This window comes from Phocoena phocoena, chromosome 10 (assembly GCF_963924675.1).
Source record: "Phocoena phocoena chromosome 10, mPhoPho1.1, whole genome shotgun sequence".
In the NCBI taxonomy this organism is placed as follows: domain Eukaryota; kingdom Metazoa; phylum Chordata; class Mammalia; order Artiodactyla; family Phocoenidae; genus Phocoena; species Phocoena phocoena.
Genome location: NC_089228.1, coordinates 23,389,794 through 23,407,125, shown reverse-complemented (window position 1 = coordinate 23,407,125; position 17,332 = coordinate 23,389,794).

Here is a 17,332-nt window from a genome sequence, read left to right as displayed (position 1 = left end):
ACTTTCCGGTGGAAAGATAGCTCACTGATAACAGTGAAGGGTCAGTGTCTAAGCACATTCTTTGGGATTGGGTATATGTTGGTTTTAGCAGTTCAGGCGAGGATGACTTATTTTGAACCGCAACACAAAAGATATGTGCAAGTCGAGTTATTGGAAAGTTTATAGGCTAGATGTACTGCTTAGACAAACAGGAATTACTATACAGTGTCAAGTTAAGCAAGCAACCCCAACAAACTCAATCATTGTGAGGCTAAACTAAGAGCAATTTAAGAAAAACAAAACCAAAAACACCACTAGGAGAAAGTGAAAATTACAGTCAGGTAAGATAACAGTGTAATGTATTCTCCATAGCTCAGGGATTCCAATGATTCTGTGGTGCCTACATGCACAGCAAAAGCTTCACAGCTCTGTGAAACCCTGCCCAGCAGACAGCTTTCTTAGAAGAATTCAGAATTAAAAGCCAGAGTAATCCATTTCTAATTAATGAATATCAAGTTTTAAGAAATCTGAATAACTCACTTATTAGGTTATTATGAAGTAACCTTAATCATACGTTGAAGTGACAGTCCACAGAATTTCAAATCATTCACCCAGAAGCCCCGAAAGAAAAAAATATACATTAAAAAATTTAACTTTTTATTTGAGACAATCACAGATGCGTATGCAGTTGTGAGAAATAGGATGGAGGGGTCCAGTGTAGCCTTTACCAAGTCTCCCCCAATGGTAATATCTTGTAAAACAATAGTACAATGTCACAACCACAACACTGACACTGATACAATCAAGATACAGAGTATTTCCATCAACACAAGCATTTCTCATGTTGTCCTTCTGTAGCCATACCCACTTCTCTCCCACCTCCATCTTCTTCCTCACCCCAGGCAACCAGTAATCTGGTCTCGATTTCTATAATTTTCTCATCTCAAGAATGTTAGTCAATGGAATAATATAGTAAGTAACCTATAGTAAAAGCAATATAGTAAGTTAACTGCCAAATTGTTTTTCAGAATGACTGTACCATTTTACATTCTCACTGAAATGTATGAGTGATCCATTTTCTTTACATCCTCTCCAGCATTTGCTGTTGTCTCTATTTTTAATTTTAGCCATTCTGATAGGTGTGTGGTGACACCTTATTGAGCTTTTAATTTGCATTTCTCTAATGGCTGATGATGTTGAACATCTTTTCATGCATTCACTTGCCATCAGTATAGCCTCTTCATGGAAATGTCTTTTTATGTCTTTTGCCCATTTTCTAATTGGATGCTTTGTTTGTTTTTTACTGTTGAGCTTGAGAATTCTTTTATAGTCTAGAAATTGGTACTTTGTTGGATACGTGTTTTGCAAATATTTTTTCTCACTTTGTTGCTTGTTTTCTCATCTTCTCACAGTGTATGTTGCAGAGGAAAGTTTTTAATTTTGTTGAAGTCCAATTTATCTTTTTTCTTTTCCTTTTATGGACCATACTTTTGATCTCAAGTCTAAGAACTCTTTGTCTAGCCCTAGATACCAACTATTTTCTATTTTTTCATATTGATTTATAGTTTTACACTTAATTCTGCAGTCTATTTTGAGTTTGTTTTTGTATAAGATGTGAGGTTTAGGTTTAGGTGCAGTTTTTTGCCTGTGGTTTGCCTATGGTTGTCCACTTCTTCCAGCACCATTTGTTGGAAAGTCTATCTTTTCTCCATTGAATTGTTTTTACTCTTCTGTTAAAATCAGTTGGGCATATTTGGTTGGATCTATTTCTGGGTTCTTTTTTTGGTTCCACCGACCAATGGTGTGCCTATTTCTCTGCCAGTATCACACAGTCTGGATTACTGGAGCTATATAATAAATTTCTAAATCAGGTAGACAGATTCTTCCCACCAATTCTTCTCAAAATTATTTTAGCTATTCTAGTTCCCTTGCTTTTAATATAAATTTTAGAATAATCTTGTCTATATCTACAAAAAATATGCTGGGATTTTGATAGGAACTGCACTAAACTTCTGTAAAATTTGGGGGAGGACTGACATCTTTTCTATGATGAATCTTTCAATCCATGAACATAGTATGTCTCTCCATTTATTCATATATTCTTTGATTTCTTTCATCAGCACTTTGAACTTGTCAGCATATAAGTACTGTACATATTTTATACAATATTTTAAGTGACTTTGAATGGTACCATACTTTTAATTTCAGTGTCTACATGTTCATTGCTAGTGTATAAAAATAAAATTAATTTTTGTATATTTATTTTGTATCTTGTGACCTTCCTAAATTCCCTTATTAGTTCTAGAAGTTTTTTGATAGATACCTTGAGATTTTCTAAGTAGACAATTGTGTCATCTGCAAAAAGGAGACAGTTCTATTTCTTCTTTTCTGTATTCCTTTTCTTTCCTTATTGCACTGGATAGAAACTTCCGGCACCATGCTGAGTAACAGTGGTGAGAGTGAGCATCCTCGTCTTGTTCCTGATCTCAGGGAAAAAGTATTCAGTCTTTTCAGTCATTTAAATGTAATGTACTTATTGATGTGTTTGCATTGAGGACCACCATATAATTGTTTATTTTCTGTCTTTCTGCTTTTGTTCCCCTATTTCCCTTTTCCTAACGTTTTTGTGGTTATCTAAATATTTTCGGCATTCCATCTAAATTTATCTATTGGTGATTTTGGCTATAACTCTTTACATGGATTTTAAGTGATTGCCGTAGATTTTAAGTGATTGTCCTAATGATTAAAGTATATACATACTTGATGTTCCATAAAGTATATATATACTTGATGTCCCACAATTTATTTAGAAGTAGTATTTTCTCTCTTGAATTGGAATGTAGAAACCTTACAACTATGTAGGTCTTATTACATCCCCCCTTTAGGTTATACTTGTGTTATATATCATATCCACATACATTAAAAAGCCCATATAGGGCTTCCCTGGTGGTGCAGTGGTAGAGAGTCCGCCTGTTGATGCAGGGGACGCGGGTTCGTGCCCTGGTGCGGTAAGATCCCACGTGCCGCGGAGCGGCTGGGCCCGTGAGCCGTGACCGCTGAGCCTGCACGTCCGGAGCCTGTGCTCCGCAACGGGAGAGGCCACGACAGTGAGAGGCCCGCGTACCGCAAAAAAAAAAAAAAAAAAAAAGCCCATATACAAGGTCATAACTTTTGCTTTCAGTCATCAAATATATTTTAAAGAGCTCAATTGAGAGTTTATTATATTTACCCAAATATTTACCATTTCTATTGCTTTTCCTTCGTTCCTGATGTTCCAATTTTTTCTTCTGGTGTCATTTCCCTTCTGGTGAAGAGCCTCCTTTGGCAATTCTTTTAGAGTAGGTAGGATGTAAATGGATTCTTTTACTTTTCCTTCACTGAGAACATCTTTACGTTACCCTTATTCCTGAAGGATTTTTTCACTGGATATAGAATTCTGGGTTAACAGTTCTTCACTTGCAGCACTTTAAAAATGTTGTGCTACTTTCTTCTGGCCTCCATGGTATTCTGATGAGAAATCTGGAGTCACATGACTTATTGTTGCCCTCTGGGTAATGTATTGTTTTTCCCTGGCTGCCTTTGATAAATTTTCATTGTCTTTAATGCCGTAATTTGGCTATGTTTAGCCTTGAATTTCTTTGGGTTTATATAGTTTGAGTCTTGAGGAGCCTCGTGGACCTGTAGATAAATGTCTTTTGTTAAATTCTGGAAGTTTTCAGCCACTGTTTCTTCAAATAATTATTCATTACTGTACTCATTCTCCTTCTCTTCACCTGATGACATAAATGACATAAATGTTAGACCTTTGTTAGTGGCCCATAGGTCCCTGAGGCTTTGTTCGTTTTTAAAAAAAATTTTTTTCTATTGCTCTTCATAATTTCTACTGACCTAACTTCAAGTTCACTGACTCTTTCCTCTGTCATCTCTAGTCTGCTGTTGATCTATACAATGAGTTTTTAATTTTGGTTATTGCATGTTTCCGTTCTAAAATTTCTACTTGGCTCTTCTTTATATTTTCTATTTCTTTGCTGAGACATTCTATTTTTTCATTTATTTCAGGTGTGTTTGTGATTGCTTATTGGAGCCTTTACATAATAGCTGCTATAAAGTCTTAGCCAAATAGTTCCAATATGTGTGTCATTATGGTGTTGAGGTCTGTTGATTGCCTTTTCCATGCAGGTTGAGGTTTTTCTCATCCTCTATATGTCCAGTAATTTGGATGTATTTTGAATACTATCTTATTAAACTCTGTGTCTTCTTTAAATCTGATGAAAATTATTGATATTTTTGTTTTAGTAGGCAATCAAACTGGTTAGGTTCAGATCACAAATTCCAACCTATGAGCACTGTTTCCAAAATCATTTCAATTTTCAAAGCCTTTGCAGTTCTATTAGGATCTGTCCCACATCTCTGTCACTCAGTGGTTAGTTTGGGACCTTGGCCACGGTCTATCAGTTCAGTTCTCATAGTCTTCATTTGCTGATTAGAATCAGACTCCTGCATGCATAACTCAGGGGGAGCCCATTTGTTCATAAATCACTTTATGGGGTTTCCTTCTTGAGTTCTCCTCTCCAATCTCCCTGGGTGCTTTCATTTCCCTTGTGTTCCTCTTTTTGGCCCTCTGGTCTGAGAGTTGGGCTTTAGTTACCCTTTCTGTCATGCATATCTGTGACTGCACCCATGTCTGAGCCCAAGTGGCAGAGGACAGAGAAGGAACCAAATGCAATGCAGGGGTTGCCCCACTCTGTAGGGATCACATCTCCACCTGTTGAAAAGAAAGGTGCCCTTTCCTCAGAGTTTTGGCTCCTGCTAGTTCCAGGTCAAGTTTTTGTCATTGCCACCATGGGACTGCCTTGGGGACATGGTGGGAGAGAACCAAGAGAAGGAAAAAAAGAAGGCAAAACAGATTTTCACACTGTCTCCAAGCATTAAGAGTCCAAGCATTAAGAGTTCCCTTTTTCTTCTTCTCAAGCTGGGACTAGGAGGCTTCTTCTGGAGCACTGTCTGCACCGCAGGGCTTTCTTTGGGGTTTTAGGCTGCACTGTGTTCAGGCCAGGGGATGTTGAAAGGGAAAAAAAATAATAAACTCACAACAATTTTGGTGGCATTTCAAATTCTAGTCTTCTTCCCCAATCCACCTGCTACTAATTACTTTTCAGAGTTCTCAAACTGCTCTATGCATTCTGTCCATATTTCACAGTTGTGTTCAATGGGAGACATAGGGTACAGAGTGCTTATTCCATCTTTACTGGAACAAGAACCTTAAAACATGCATATTTTGATAGACTGAACAGCTATCATAAAAAGCCCTACACCATATTTGAGAATCACCAGTCAAAAGCAAGGTGGCTCAGTCTCCATGTTCTTCTAAGAAAAGAACAATGATATGTTTATCAGTCTTTTAGTCATGACACAGGTACAATTAATTAAAAACTTATGGCTGAAGATCTTAGATTTGCTGAGTATCTTTATAAAACTATATACCTGGATGATATTACTTTAGCTCGTAGTTGAAATATACTCAAGACAGTGATTAAAAACAGACTTTGGTTTTTATCCAAAGTTGAGATGAGAAAAAGTAATCTAAAGTTTGCTTTGTTATCTTTTGCAACTCTACTTTGGAGGACATTGCCTATTTTGTTCCATGTTGTTTAAATAAAACATTCCTCTTTGAACTTCATGTAAAGAAAAGGTCCATCACTTCTTATGAACTCACATGCTTCTTATACAACTTCGGTTTTCTTTTTGTCCTGCCTTTCAGGAATATCAGAACCTCATATATTCTCTGTTCTGGTTCTTCTGTTACTGGCTCTCCTTAGCTAGTATTCTTGGAACAGCTATTTTTCCTCCACCACATTACATGGGTCTTACTATTTTATATTTATTTTATTGATAGAAACTAAGTCATAAATGAATAAGATGCAATGGTATTATTAGTCTCCTCTCTCCTTTTTCTTTGCCATTTCTTTTTTGCTTTTTTATCATGCTTTAAAAAAAATATAGTGTTGAATCTGGGTGATGAATACCTAGGATTTTATAATATAATCACACCTATTTTGTATATTCTTGAAATTTCCTACAATAAAAAGTTAAAAATCAATGAAATTATAACAGTGTGGCACTGGTACAAGAATAAAAAGATAATTATTGAAATAGAATAGGTAGTCTTGAAGCTGACCTAGCTAGCACATTGCATTCTGACTTATACATTGAAGATGCAATCATATATCAGTGGGAGAGTTACAGCTGCTATGGAAAACAGTATGGAGGTTCCTCAGAAAGTGAAAAACAAAATTACCATATGATCCAGCAAGCCCCCTCCTGGGTACATATCCAGACAAAACTCTAATCCAAAAAGATACATGCACCCTTATGTTCATAGCAGCACTATTCACAATAGCCAAGACATGGAAACAACCTAAACGTCCATCAACAGATGAATGGATAAAGAAGATGTGGCCTATATATACAACAGAATACTACTCAGCTATAAAAAAGAATGAAATAGTGCCATTTGCAGCAACATGGATGCAACTAAAGATTCTCAAACTGAGTGAAGTAAATCAGAAAGAGAAAGACAAATACCATATAATATCACATATGTGGAATCTAAAATATGACACTAATGAATCTATCTATGAAACAGAAACAGACTCATGGACATAGAGAACTGACTATGGTTGCCAAGGGGGAGGGGGTTGGGGGAGGGATGGATTGGTAGTTTGGGGTTAGCAGATGTAAGCCATTATTCATGGAATGGATAGAAAACAAGGTCCTATTGTATAGCACACAGAACTATATTCAGTATCTTATGATAAACCATAATGGAAAAAAATATTTAAAAAAAGAATGTATATATATGTATAACTGAATCACTTTGTTATACAGCAAAAATTAAAACAACATTGTAAATCAACTATACTTCAATTTAAAAACAAAAAACAAAACAACAAAAAAAAAATCAGTGGGAAAGGTTTTTTTTTTTTAACAAATAGGTACCTGGTAATGCATTAGTTATTTGTGGGGAAAAGTTTACTTTTCACTGAACACAACACCTCAAAATCAATTCTAAGTACAGGTAAGAGTTAAATGAAAAAAAGTCAGACCATAAAAATCTAAAAAAATAAGTGATTACTGACTATTTGGGGAGAAACTTTTTAAGGTAAGAACAAAAGACAACAATCCCAAAGATTAAAGATTTTATCACTGAAACATTTCACACTTTACATTTTGAAAATAACAATAAAAAAAGAATAGGGGAGGAGCTTCAAGATGGTGGAAGAGTAAGATGTGGAGATCACCTTCCTCCCCAGAAACATATCAAAAATACATCTACATGTGGAACAACTCCTTCAGAACACCTACTGAACGCTAGCAGAAGACCTCAGACCTCCCAAAAGGCAAGAAACTCCCCACGTACCTGGGTAGGGCAAAAGAAAAAACAGAGATAAAAGAATAGGGACGGACTCGCACCAGTGGGAGGGAGCTGTGAAGGAGGAAAGGTTTCCACTCACTAGGAAGCCCCTTCGCGGGCAGAGACTGCGGGTGGCAGATGGGGGAAGCTTCGGTGACGTGGAGGAGAGCACAGCAATGGGGTGCGGAGGGCAAAGGTGAGAGAGTCCCGCACAGAGGATTGGTGCCGACCGGCACTCACCAGCTGGAGAGGCTTGTCTGCTCACCCGCCGGGGCGGGCAGGGCTGGGAGCTGAGGCTCAGGCTTCGGTCGGAGCGCTGGGAGAGGACTGGGGTTGGCGGCGTGAACACAGCCTGAAGGGGGCTAGTGCGCCACAGGTAGCCGGGAGGGAGTCCGGGAAAAGGTCTGGACCTGCTGAAGAGGCAAGAGACTTTTTCTTGCCTCTTTGTTTCCTGGCGCGCGAGGAGAGGGGATTAAGAGCGCTGCTTAAAGGAGCTCCAGAGATGGGCGCGAACCACGGCTATCAGCAAGGACCCCAGAGACGGGCATGAGACGCTAAAGCTGCTACTGCAGCCACCAAGAAGCCTGTGTGCAAGCACATGTCACTATCCACACCTCCCCTCCCGGGAGCCTGTGCAGCCCGCCACTGCCTGGGTCCCGTGATCCAGGGACAACTTCCCTGGGAGAATACACAGCGCGCCTCAGGCTGGTGCAATGTCACGCTGGCCTCTGCCGCCGCAGGCTCGCCCCGCACTCCGTACCCCTCCCTCCCCGCAGCCTAAGTGAGCCAGAGCCTCCAAATCAGTTACTCCTTTAACCCTGTCCTGCCTGAGCAAAGAACAGACACCCTCAGGCAACCTACATGCAAGGAGACAAATCCAAAGCTCAACCCCAGGAGCTGTGTGAACAAAGAAGAGAAAGGGAAATCTCTACCAGCAGCCTCAGGAGCAGTGGATTAAATCTCCACAATCAACTGGATGTACCCTGCATCTGTGGAATACATGAATAGACAACGAATCATCCCAAATTGAGGAGGTGGATTTTAGGAGCAACGATATATTTTTTTTTCCCTTTTCTCTTTTTGTGAGTGTGTATGAGTATGCTTCTGTGTGTGATTTTGTCTGTATAGCTTTGCTGTTACCATTTGCCCAGGGTTCTGCCTGTCCGTTTTTTTATACCTTAAAAAAATTTTTTAATAATTATTTAAAAAAATTTTATTTTAATAACTTTATTTTACTTCTTTCTTTCTTCCTTCCTTTCTTTCTTTCTTTCTTTCTTTCTTTCTTTCTTTCTTTCTTTCTTTCTTTCTTTCCTTCCTTCCTTCCTTCTTTCTTTCTTCCATTTTTCTCCCTTTTATTCTGAGCTGTGGGGATGACAGGCTCTTGGTGCTCCAGCCAGGTGTCAGGACGGTGCCTCTGAGGTGGGACAGCCAAGTTCAGGACACTGGTCCACAAGAGACCTCCCAGCTCCATGTAATATCAAATGGCAAAAATCTCCCAGAGATCTCCATCTCAACGCCAAGACCCAGCTCCACTCAACGACCAGCAAGCTACAGTGCTGGACACCCTATGCCAAACAACTAGCAAGACAGGAACACAACCCCATCTATTAGCAGAGAGGCTGCCTAAAATCATAATAAGGCTACAGACACCCCAAAACACACCACCAGACGTGGCCCTGCCCACTAGAAAGACAAGATACAACCTCATCCACCAGAAAACAGGCACTAGTCCCCTCCACCAGGAAGCCTACACAACACACTGAACCAACCTTAGCCATTGGGCACAGACACCAAAAACAACGGGAACTACAAACCTGCAGCCTGCAAAAAGGAGACCCCCAAACACAGTAAGTTAAGCAAAATGAGAAGACAGAGAAACACACAGCAGATGAAGGAGCAAGGTAAAAACCCACCACACCTAACAAATGAAGAGGAAACAGGCAGTCTACCTGAAAAAGAATTCAGAATAATGATAGTAAAGATGATCCAAAATCTTGGAAATAGAATGGAGAAAATACAAGAAGCGTTTAACAAGGACCTAGAAGAACTAAAGAGAAAACAAACAGTGATAAAAAACACAATAAATGAAATAAAAAATTCTCTAGAAAGAATCAATAACAATAACTGAGGCAGAAGAACGGATAAGTGAACTGGAAGATAAAATAGTGGAAGTAACTACTGCAGAGCAGAATAAAGAAAAAAGAATGAATTGAGGACAGTCTTAGAGACCTCTGGGACAACATTAAATGCACCAACATTCGAATTATAGGGGTTGCAGAAGAAGAAGAGAAAAAGAAAGGGACTGAGAAAATATTTGAAGAGATTATAGTTGAAAACTTCCCTAATATGGGAAAGGAAATAGTTAATCAAGTCCAGGAAGCACAAAAAGTCCCATACAGGATAAATCCAAGGAGAAACACGCCAAGACACATATTAATCAAACTATCAAAAATTAAATACAAAGAAAAAATATTAAAAGCAGCAAGGGAAAAACAACAAATAAGACATAAGGGAATCCCCATAAGGTTAACAGCTGGTCTTTCAGCAGAAACTCTGCAAGCCAGAAGGGAGTGGCAGGACATTTAAAGTGATGAAGGAGAAAAACCTACAACCAAGATTACCCAGCAAGGATCTGATTCAGATTTGATGGAGAAATTAAAAGCTTTACAGACAAGCAAAAGCTAAGATAATTCAGCACCACAAAACCAGCTTTACAACAAATGCTAAAGGAAGTTCTCTAAGCAGGAAACACAAGAGAAGGAAAAGACCTAAAATAACAAACCTAAAACAATTAAGAAAATGGCAATAGGAACATACATATCAATAATTACCTTAAATGTAAATGCATTAAATGCTCCCACCAAAAGACACAGACTGGCTGAATGGATACAAAAACAAGACCCATATATATGCTGTCTATAAGAGACCCACTTCAGACCTAGGGACACATACAGACTGAAAGTGAGGGGATGGAAAAAGATATTCCATGCAAATGGAAACCAAAAGAAAGGTGGAGTAGCAATTCTCATATCAGACAAAATAGACTTTAAAATAGACTATTAGAAGAGACAAAGAAGGACATGACATAATGATCAAGGGATCAATCCAAGAAGAAAATATAACAATTGTAAATATTTATGTACCCGACATAGGAGCACCTCAATACATAAGGCAAATACTAACAGCCATAAAAGGGGAAATCGACAGTAACACAATCATACTAGGGGACTTTAACACCCCACTTTCACCAATGGACACATCATCCAAAATGAAAATAAATAAGGAAACACAAGCTTTAAATGATACATTAAACAAGATGGACTTAACAAATATTTACAGGACATTCCATCCAAAAACGACAGAATACACATTCTTCTCAAGTGCTCATGGAACATTCTCCAGGATAGATCATATCTTGGGTCACAAATCAAGCCTTGGTAAATTTAAGAAAATTGAAATCATATCAAGTATCTTTTCCGACAATAATGCTATGAGACGAGATATCAATTACAGGAAAAAATCTGTAAAAAATACAAACACATGGAGGCTAAACAATACACTACTTAATAACCAAGAGATCATTGAAGAAATCAAAGAGGAAATAAAAAAATACCTAGAAACAAATGACAATGAAAACACAATGACCCAAAACCTATGGGATGCAGCAAAAGCAGTTCAAAGAGGGAAGTTTATAGCAATACAATCCTACCTCAAGAAACAAGAAACATCTCAAATAAACAACCTCCTAACCTTACACCTAAAGCAATTAGAGAAAGAAGGACAAAAAAACCCCAAAGTTAGCAGAAGAAAAGAAATCATAAAGATCAGATCAGAAATAAATGAAAAAGAAATGAAGGAAACTATAGCAAAGATCAATAAAACTAAAAGATGGCTCTTTGAGAAGACAAACAAAATTGATAAACCATTAGCCAGACTCATCAAGAAAAAAAGGGAGAAGACTCAAATCAATAGAATTAGAAATGAAAATTGAGAAGTAACAACTGACAATGCAGAAATACAAAGGATCATGAGAGATTAATACAAGCAACTCTATGCCAATAAAATGGACAACCTGGAAGAAATGGACACATTCTTAGAAATGCACAACCTGCCAAGACTGAATCAGGAAGAAATAGAAAATATGAACAGACCAATCACAAGCACTGAAATTGAAACTGTGATTAAAAATCTTCCAACAAACAAAAGCCCAGGACCAGATGGCTTCACAGGTGAATTCTATTAAACATTTAGAGAAGAGCTAACACCTATCCTTCTCAAACTCTTCCAAAATATAGCAGAGGGAGGAACACTCCCAAACTCATTCTATGAAGCCGCCATCACCCTGATACCAAAACCAGACAAAGATGTCACAAAGAAAGAAAACTACAGGCCAATATCACTGATGAACATAGATGCAAAAATCCTCAACAAAATACTAGCAAACAGAATCCAACAGCACATTAAAAGGATAACACACCATGATCAAGTGGGGTTTATCCCAGCAATGCGAGTATTCTTCAATATATGCAAATCAGTCAATGTGATACACCATATTAACAAACTCAAGGAGAAAAACCACATGATCACCCCAAATAGATGCAGAGAAAGCTTTCGACAAAATTCAGCACTGATTTATGATAAAATCCCTCCGGAAAGTAGGCATAGGGGGAGCTTTCCTCAACATAATAGAAGCCATATATGACAAACCCACAGCTAACATCATCCTCAATGGTGAAAAACTGAAACCACTTCCACTAAGATCAGGAACAAGACAAGGATGCCCATTCTCACCACTATTATTCAACACAGTTTTGGAAGTTTTAGCCATAGCAATCAGAGAAGAAAAAGAAAAAAAAGGAATCCAAATTGGAACAGAAGTAAAGCTGTCACTGTTTGCAGATGATATGATACTATACATAGAGACTCCTAAAGAGGCTACCAGAAAACTACTAGAGCTAATCAATGAATTTGGTAAAGTAGCAAGATACAAAATTAATGCACAGAAATCTCTTGCATTACTATACACTAATGATGAAAAATCTGAAAGTGAAATTAAGAAAACACTCCCATTTACCACTGCAACAAAAAGAATAAAATATCTAGGAATAAACCTACCTAAGGAGACAAAAGACCTGTATGCAGAAAATTATAAGACACTGATGAAAGAAATTAAAGAAGATACAAATAGATGGAGAGATATATCATGTTCTTGGACTGGAAGAATCAACATTGTGAAAATGACTATACTACCCAAAGCAACCTACAGATTCAATGCAATCCCTATCAAACTACTACTGGAATTTTTCACAGAACTAGAACAAAAAGTTTCACTATTTGTATGGAAACACGAAAGACCCCAAAGAGCCAAAGCAATCTTGAGAAAGAAAAACGGAGCTGGAAGAATCAGACTCCCTGACTTCAGACTATACTACTCCAAGGCTACAGTAATCAAGACAGTATGGTACTGGCACAAAAATGGAAATATCGATTAATGGAACAGGATAGAAAGCCCAGAGATAAACCCATGGACATATGGTCACCTTATCTTTGATAAAGGAGGCAAGAGTATACAGTGGAGAAAAGACACCCTCTTCAATAAGTGGCGCTGGGAAAACTGGACAGGTACATTTAAAAGTATGAAATTAGAACACTCCCTAACACCATACACAAAAATAAACTCAAAATGGATTAAAGACCTAAATATAAGGCCAGACACTATCAAACTCTTCGAGGAAAACATAGGCAGAACACTCTATGACATAAATCACAGCAAGATCCTTTTTGACCCACCTCCTAGAGAAATGGAAATAAAAACAAAAGTAAACAATGGGACCTAATGAAACTTAAAAGCTTTTACACAGCAAAGGAAACCATAAACAAGACAAAAAGACAACCTTCAGAACGGGAGAAAATGTTTGCAAATGAAGCAACTGACAAAGGATTAATCTCCAAAATTTACAAGCAGCTCATGCAGCTCAATATCAAACAACCCAATCCAAAAGTGGGCAGAAGACCTAAATAGACATTTCTCCAAAGAAGATATACAGATTGCCAACAAACACATCAAAGAATGCTCAACATCATTAATCATTAGAGAAATGCAAATCAAAACTACAATGAGATATCGTCTCACACTGGTCAGAATGGCCATCATCAAAAAATCTACAAACAATAACTGCTGGAGAGGTTGTGGAGAAAAGGTAGCCCTCTTGCAGTGTTGGTGGGAATATAAATTGATACAGCCACTATCGAGAACAGTATGGAGGTTCCTTAAAAAAACTAAAAATAGAACTACCATACGACCCAGCAATCCCACTAGTGGGCATATACCCTGAGAAAAACATAATTCAAAAAGAGTCATGTACCAAAATGTTCATTGCAGCTCTATTTACAATAGCCAGGACATGGAAGCAACCTAAGTGTCCCGCAACAAATGAATGGATAAAGAAGATGTGGCACATATATACAATGGAATATTACTCAGCCATAAAAAGAAACGAAATTGAGTTATTTGTAGTGAGGTGGCTGGACTTAGAGTCTGTCATACAGAGTGAAGTAAGTCAGAAAGAGAAAAACAAATACCGTATGCTAACACATACATATGGAATCTAAAAAAAAAAATTTGTCACGAAGAACCTAGGGGCAAGACGGGAATAAAGACACAGACCTACTAGAGAATAGACTTGAGTAAATGGGGAGGGGGAAGGGTAAGCTGGGACGAAGTGAGAGAGTGGCATGGACATATATACACTACCAAAGGTAAAATAGATAGCTAGTGGGAAGCAGCCGCATAGCACAGGGAGATCAGCTCGGTGCTTTGTGACCACCTAGAGAGGTGGGATAGGTAGGGTGAGAGGGAGATGCAAGAGGGAAGAGATGCAAGAGGGAAGAGATTCACTTTGTTGTAAAGCAGAAACTAACACACAATTGTAAAGCAATTATACTCCCATAAAGATGTTAAAAGAAAAAAAAACAGGAATAATATTTGCAGTACATATCACATTCAGCTAATAACTGAATAAAATGAACAGCAAGAGTCAAGAAGATAAACAGTCAAATACGTTGATAATTTACAAAATAAAAATGGCTATCATATTAAAAAACCCAAATTCTTTATTAATAAGCTATTTTAGAGAAATCAAAACTAGTAGATATAATTATCTATCAAATATGATAAATAGTCCTAGAGAGAATGTGGTGAAACAGTCTTTTCTGATAATTTAATCAAGCTATTTGGTTAAGAACACTAAAGCTTTAAAATACTGAACATATGATCTAGTAAATTCACTTCCATGAGTTTATTTCAAGGATATAATAATATAATGTGTGAATTACATATTATATAATTATATGTTATATATGAATTATATATGAATATAAATATGGAATTATGTGATAAGGACTTCACAGCAGCTATTATACAAATGATCCAACAAGCAATTGTAAACACACCTGAAACAAATAAAAAATAGAACGTCTTAGCAAAGAAACAGAAGATATAAAGAATCAAATACGGGCTTCCCTGGTGGCACAGTGGTTGAGAGTCCACCTGCCGATGCAGGGGACACGGGTTCGTGCCCCGGTCCGGGAAGATCCCACATGCCACAGAGCGGCTAGGCCCCTGAGCCATGGCCGCTGAGCCTGCGTGTCTGGAGCCTGTGCTCCTCAATGGGAGAGGCCATAACAGTGAGAGGCCCGTGTACCAAAAAAAAAAAAGCATCAAATAGAAACACACACAGACACACACACACACCCCGATGTTTAAGTCTTAGAAAGAAAAATCTGGAAACAACATAATTGTCCAAAGTTATAACGGTTCAGTAAATTATAGCATATCCATACAAAGAATATTTTGTAGTTAATATGAAACGATGTTTAAAAATATGATTTTTCTCCAGGGGCTGGGGATATGGGAGGCATGATTATAAAGTTTCTTTTTGGCATGATGAAAAAGCTCTGGAAATAGAAAGTGGTAATGGTTACACGACATTGTGAATGTACTTAATGCCACTGAATCGTACACTTAAAAAGGGTTAAAGTGATGAATTTCATGTTATGTATATTTCACCAAGGTAGAAAGGAATTATTTGATGATATAGGAAAACACTTATAATTAAAAAAACCCAGATGATATGTTAAAAATGGGGATATTTCTAATCATATTATAGGGAATCCATCGCTATTTTTTTCTTTCCATTAGAATGCACTGATTCACAATTGGTGATATGGATCTGAATCATCAGAGGAGCTTAAAAAATCTAAAGATGCTCAAAGTCCATTCACTTCACATATACTAAATCATCATTTCCCGGGAAAGGCTTGTTTTCATTTGAAAATTATGTTTTAAGAAATAAAATCTACAATTGACTTTAATGTACATCCTTGAGTAAGAACTCTTCTTTTAGACTATAGGTAGTCTTTAAGATAGCGACTGAGAAGAAACAATAATTATAGTATAATTCCAACTGTATCCCAGGGGGAAAAAAATAGGCCCACAAACCAAACATACCCAGAGATTTACTGAAAAGTTATCCGCAGAAATATTTGTGAGATGGGATAAAAGATGTCTGATATTTCATTATTTATTTTTGTGTGTTACTTCAAGTTTTCTACATAAGTATTAGATACATAATCAGCAAAAATTTACAGTAAGTAAATTAGTCAACGAATTTCTTTTGAAGAAGAGAGGGTTCCCCTGTTAAAAACCAGAGATTACCCCAAATCCCAACTTCCACTACACTGAGTGTCTTCCTTGTCACTAGAACCAAATGTGTTGTGTCTGTACCCAGAGTCAGCTGAAAAGTGAAAAAAAGTATTTACCTTTGCTGGGGTTATGACAAGTGACCAATCCCCCACCCCCACCCCCAATCCCCTTTCTTTCTTTCCTTCTCTGCCCTTGCCCATTACAACCATTCAATTTATGGACTATTTTGGTTTCAGTCTTATGTCTAGGGTCACAGATGTATCTACACAGGCCCTTGGGGCTGCTCTGTGAGGGTGGCTTCTTCATTTTTTTTTTTTTTTGAGGTACGCGGGTCTCTCACTGTTGTGGCCTCTCCCGTTGCAGAGCACAGGTCCCGGACGCGCAGGCTCAGCGGCCATGGCTCACGGGCCCAGCCGCTCCGCAGCATGTGGGATCCTCCCGGACCGGGGCACGAACCCGTGTCCCCTGCATCGGCAGGTGGACTCTCAACCACTAGGCCACCAGGGAAGCCCTTCTTCATTTTCATTTAACCTCTTTCTTACATTAAGGGCTTAAAATTAGTCAGGCAGAGCCTCAAAAAAAAAAAAAAGAGACTAAGACATTTTGGCCAACACTTTGGTTTGTGTGAAATATATTCCTCTTGTTCACTGTAAAATCCCAAGCCCACTTCCATCAGATTTCCATCATATCAAACCCTTTTTCTTGGTGTAAATCACTTCTTTCAGATGACTGTGAACCATTTCCCAACCTTATTTATGCAATGGAAACCTAACCTGGTTTTCCATTATAATATATCATGGTAACATTTACGTTTACATTGAAAATGATGAACCTCAAGCTCAATTTGTTCCTCTCCTTAGAAGATAGAGCCTCTGGGGGCACAGACGGAGGGTTAAGCTGTATTAACTGCCTAGCACCATGCCTGGTTTACTGTAGGGTGTTTGTTAGTTCTCTTGTACTGGTTTCTTAAGTCATACATATTTTTGCAGAGCTGCTATAACGTGCAGGCTGGAAAAAGTCATTCAGGAAGAAAGACATCTGGAAAGGAAGAGGCCTTTGTGAGTTAGTGAGTACATCAGAGATTGTGAGTGTGGAACTTGAAGGGCAACGGGTTGGTCACACTCTCTTCCAAAACACCTTCCAAGAGATTTATACTCCCTGACAGGCAGGGTGGATGCTCCTACATAGCCCTGAAGCAACTAGAGAAGACAGACTGTCGCCCCTCTGCTTCCCAT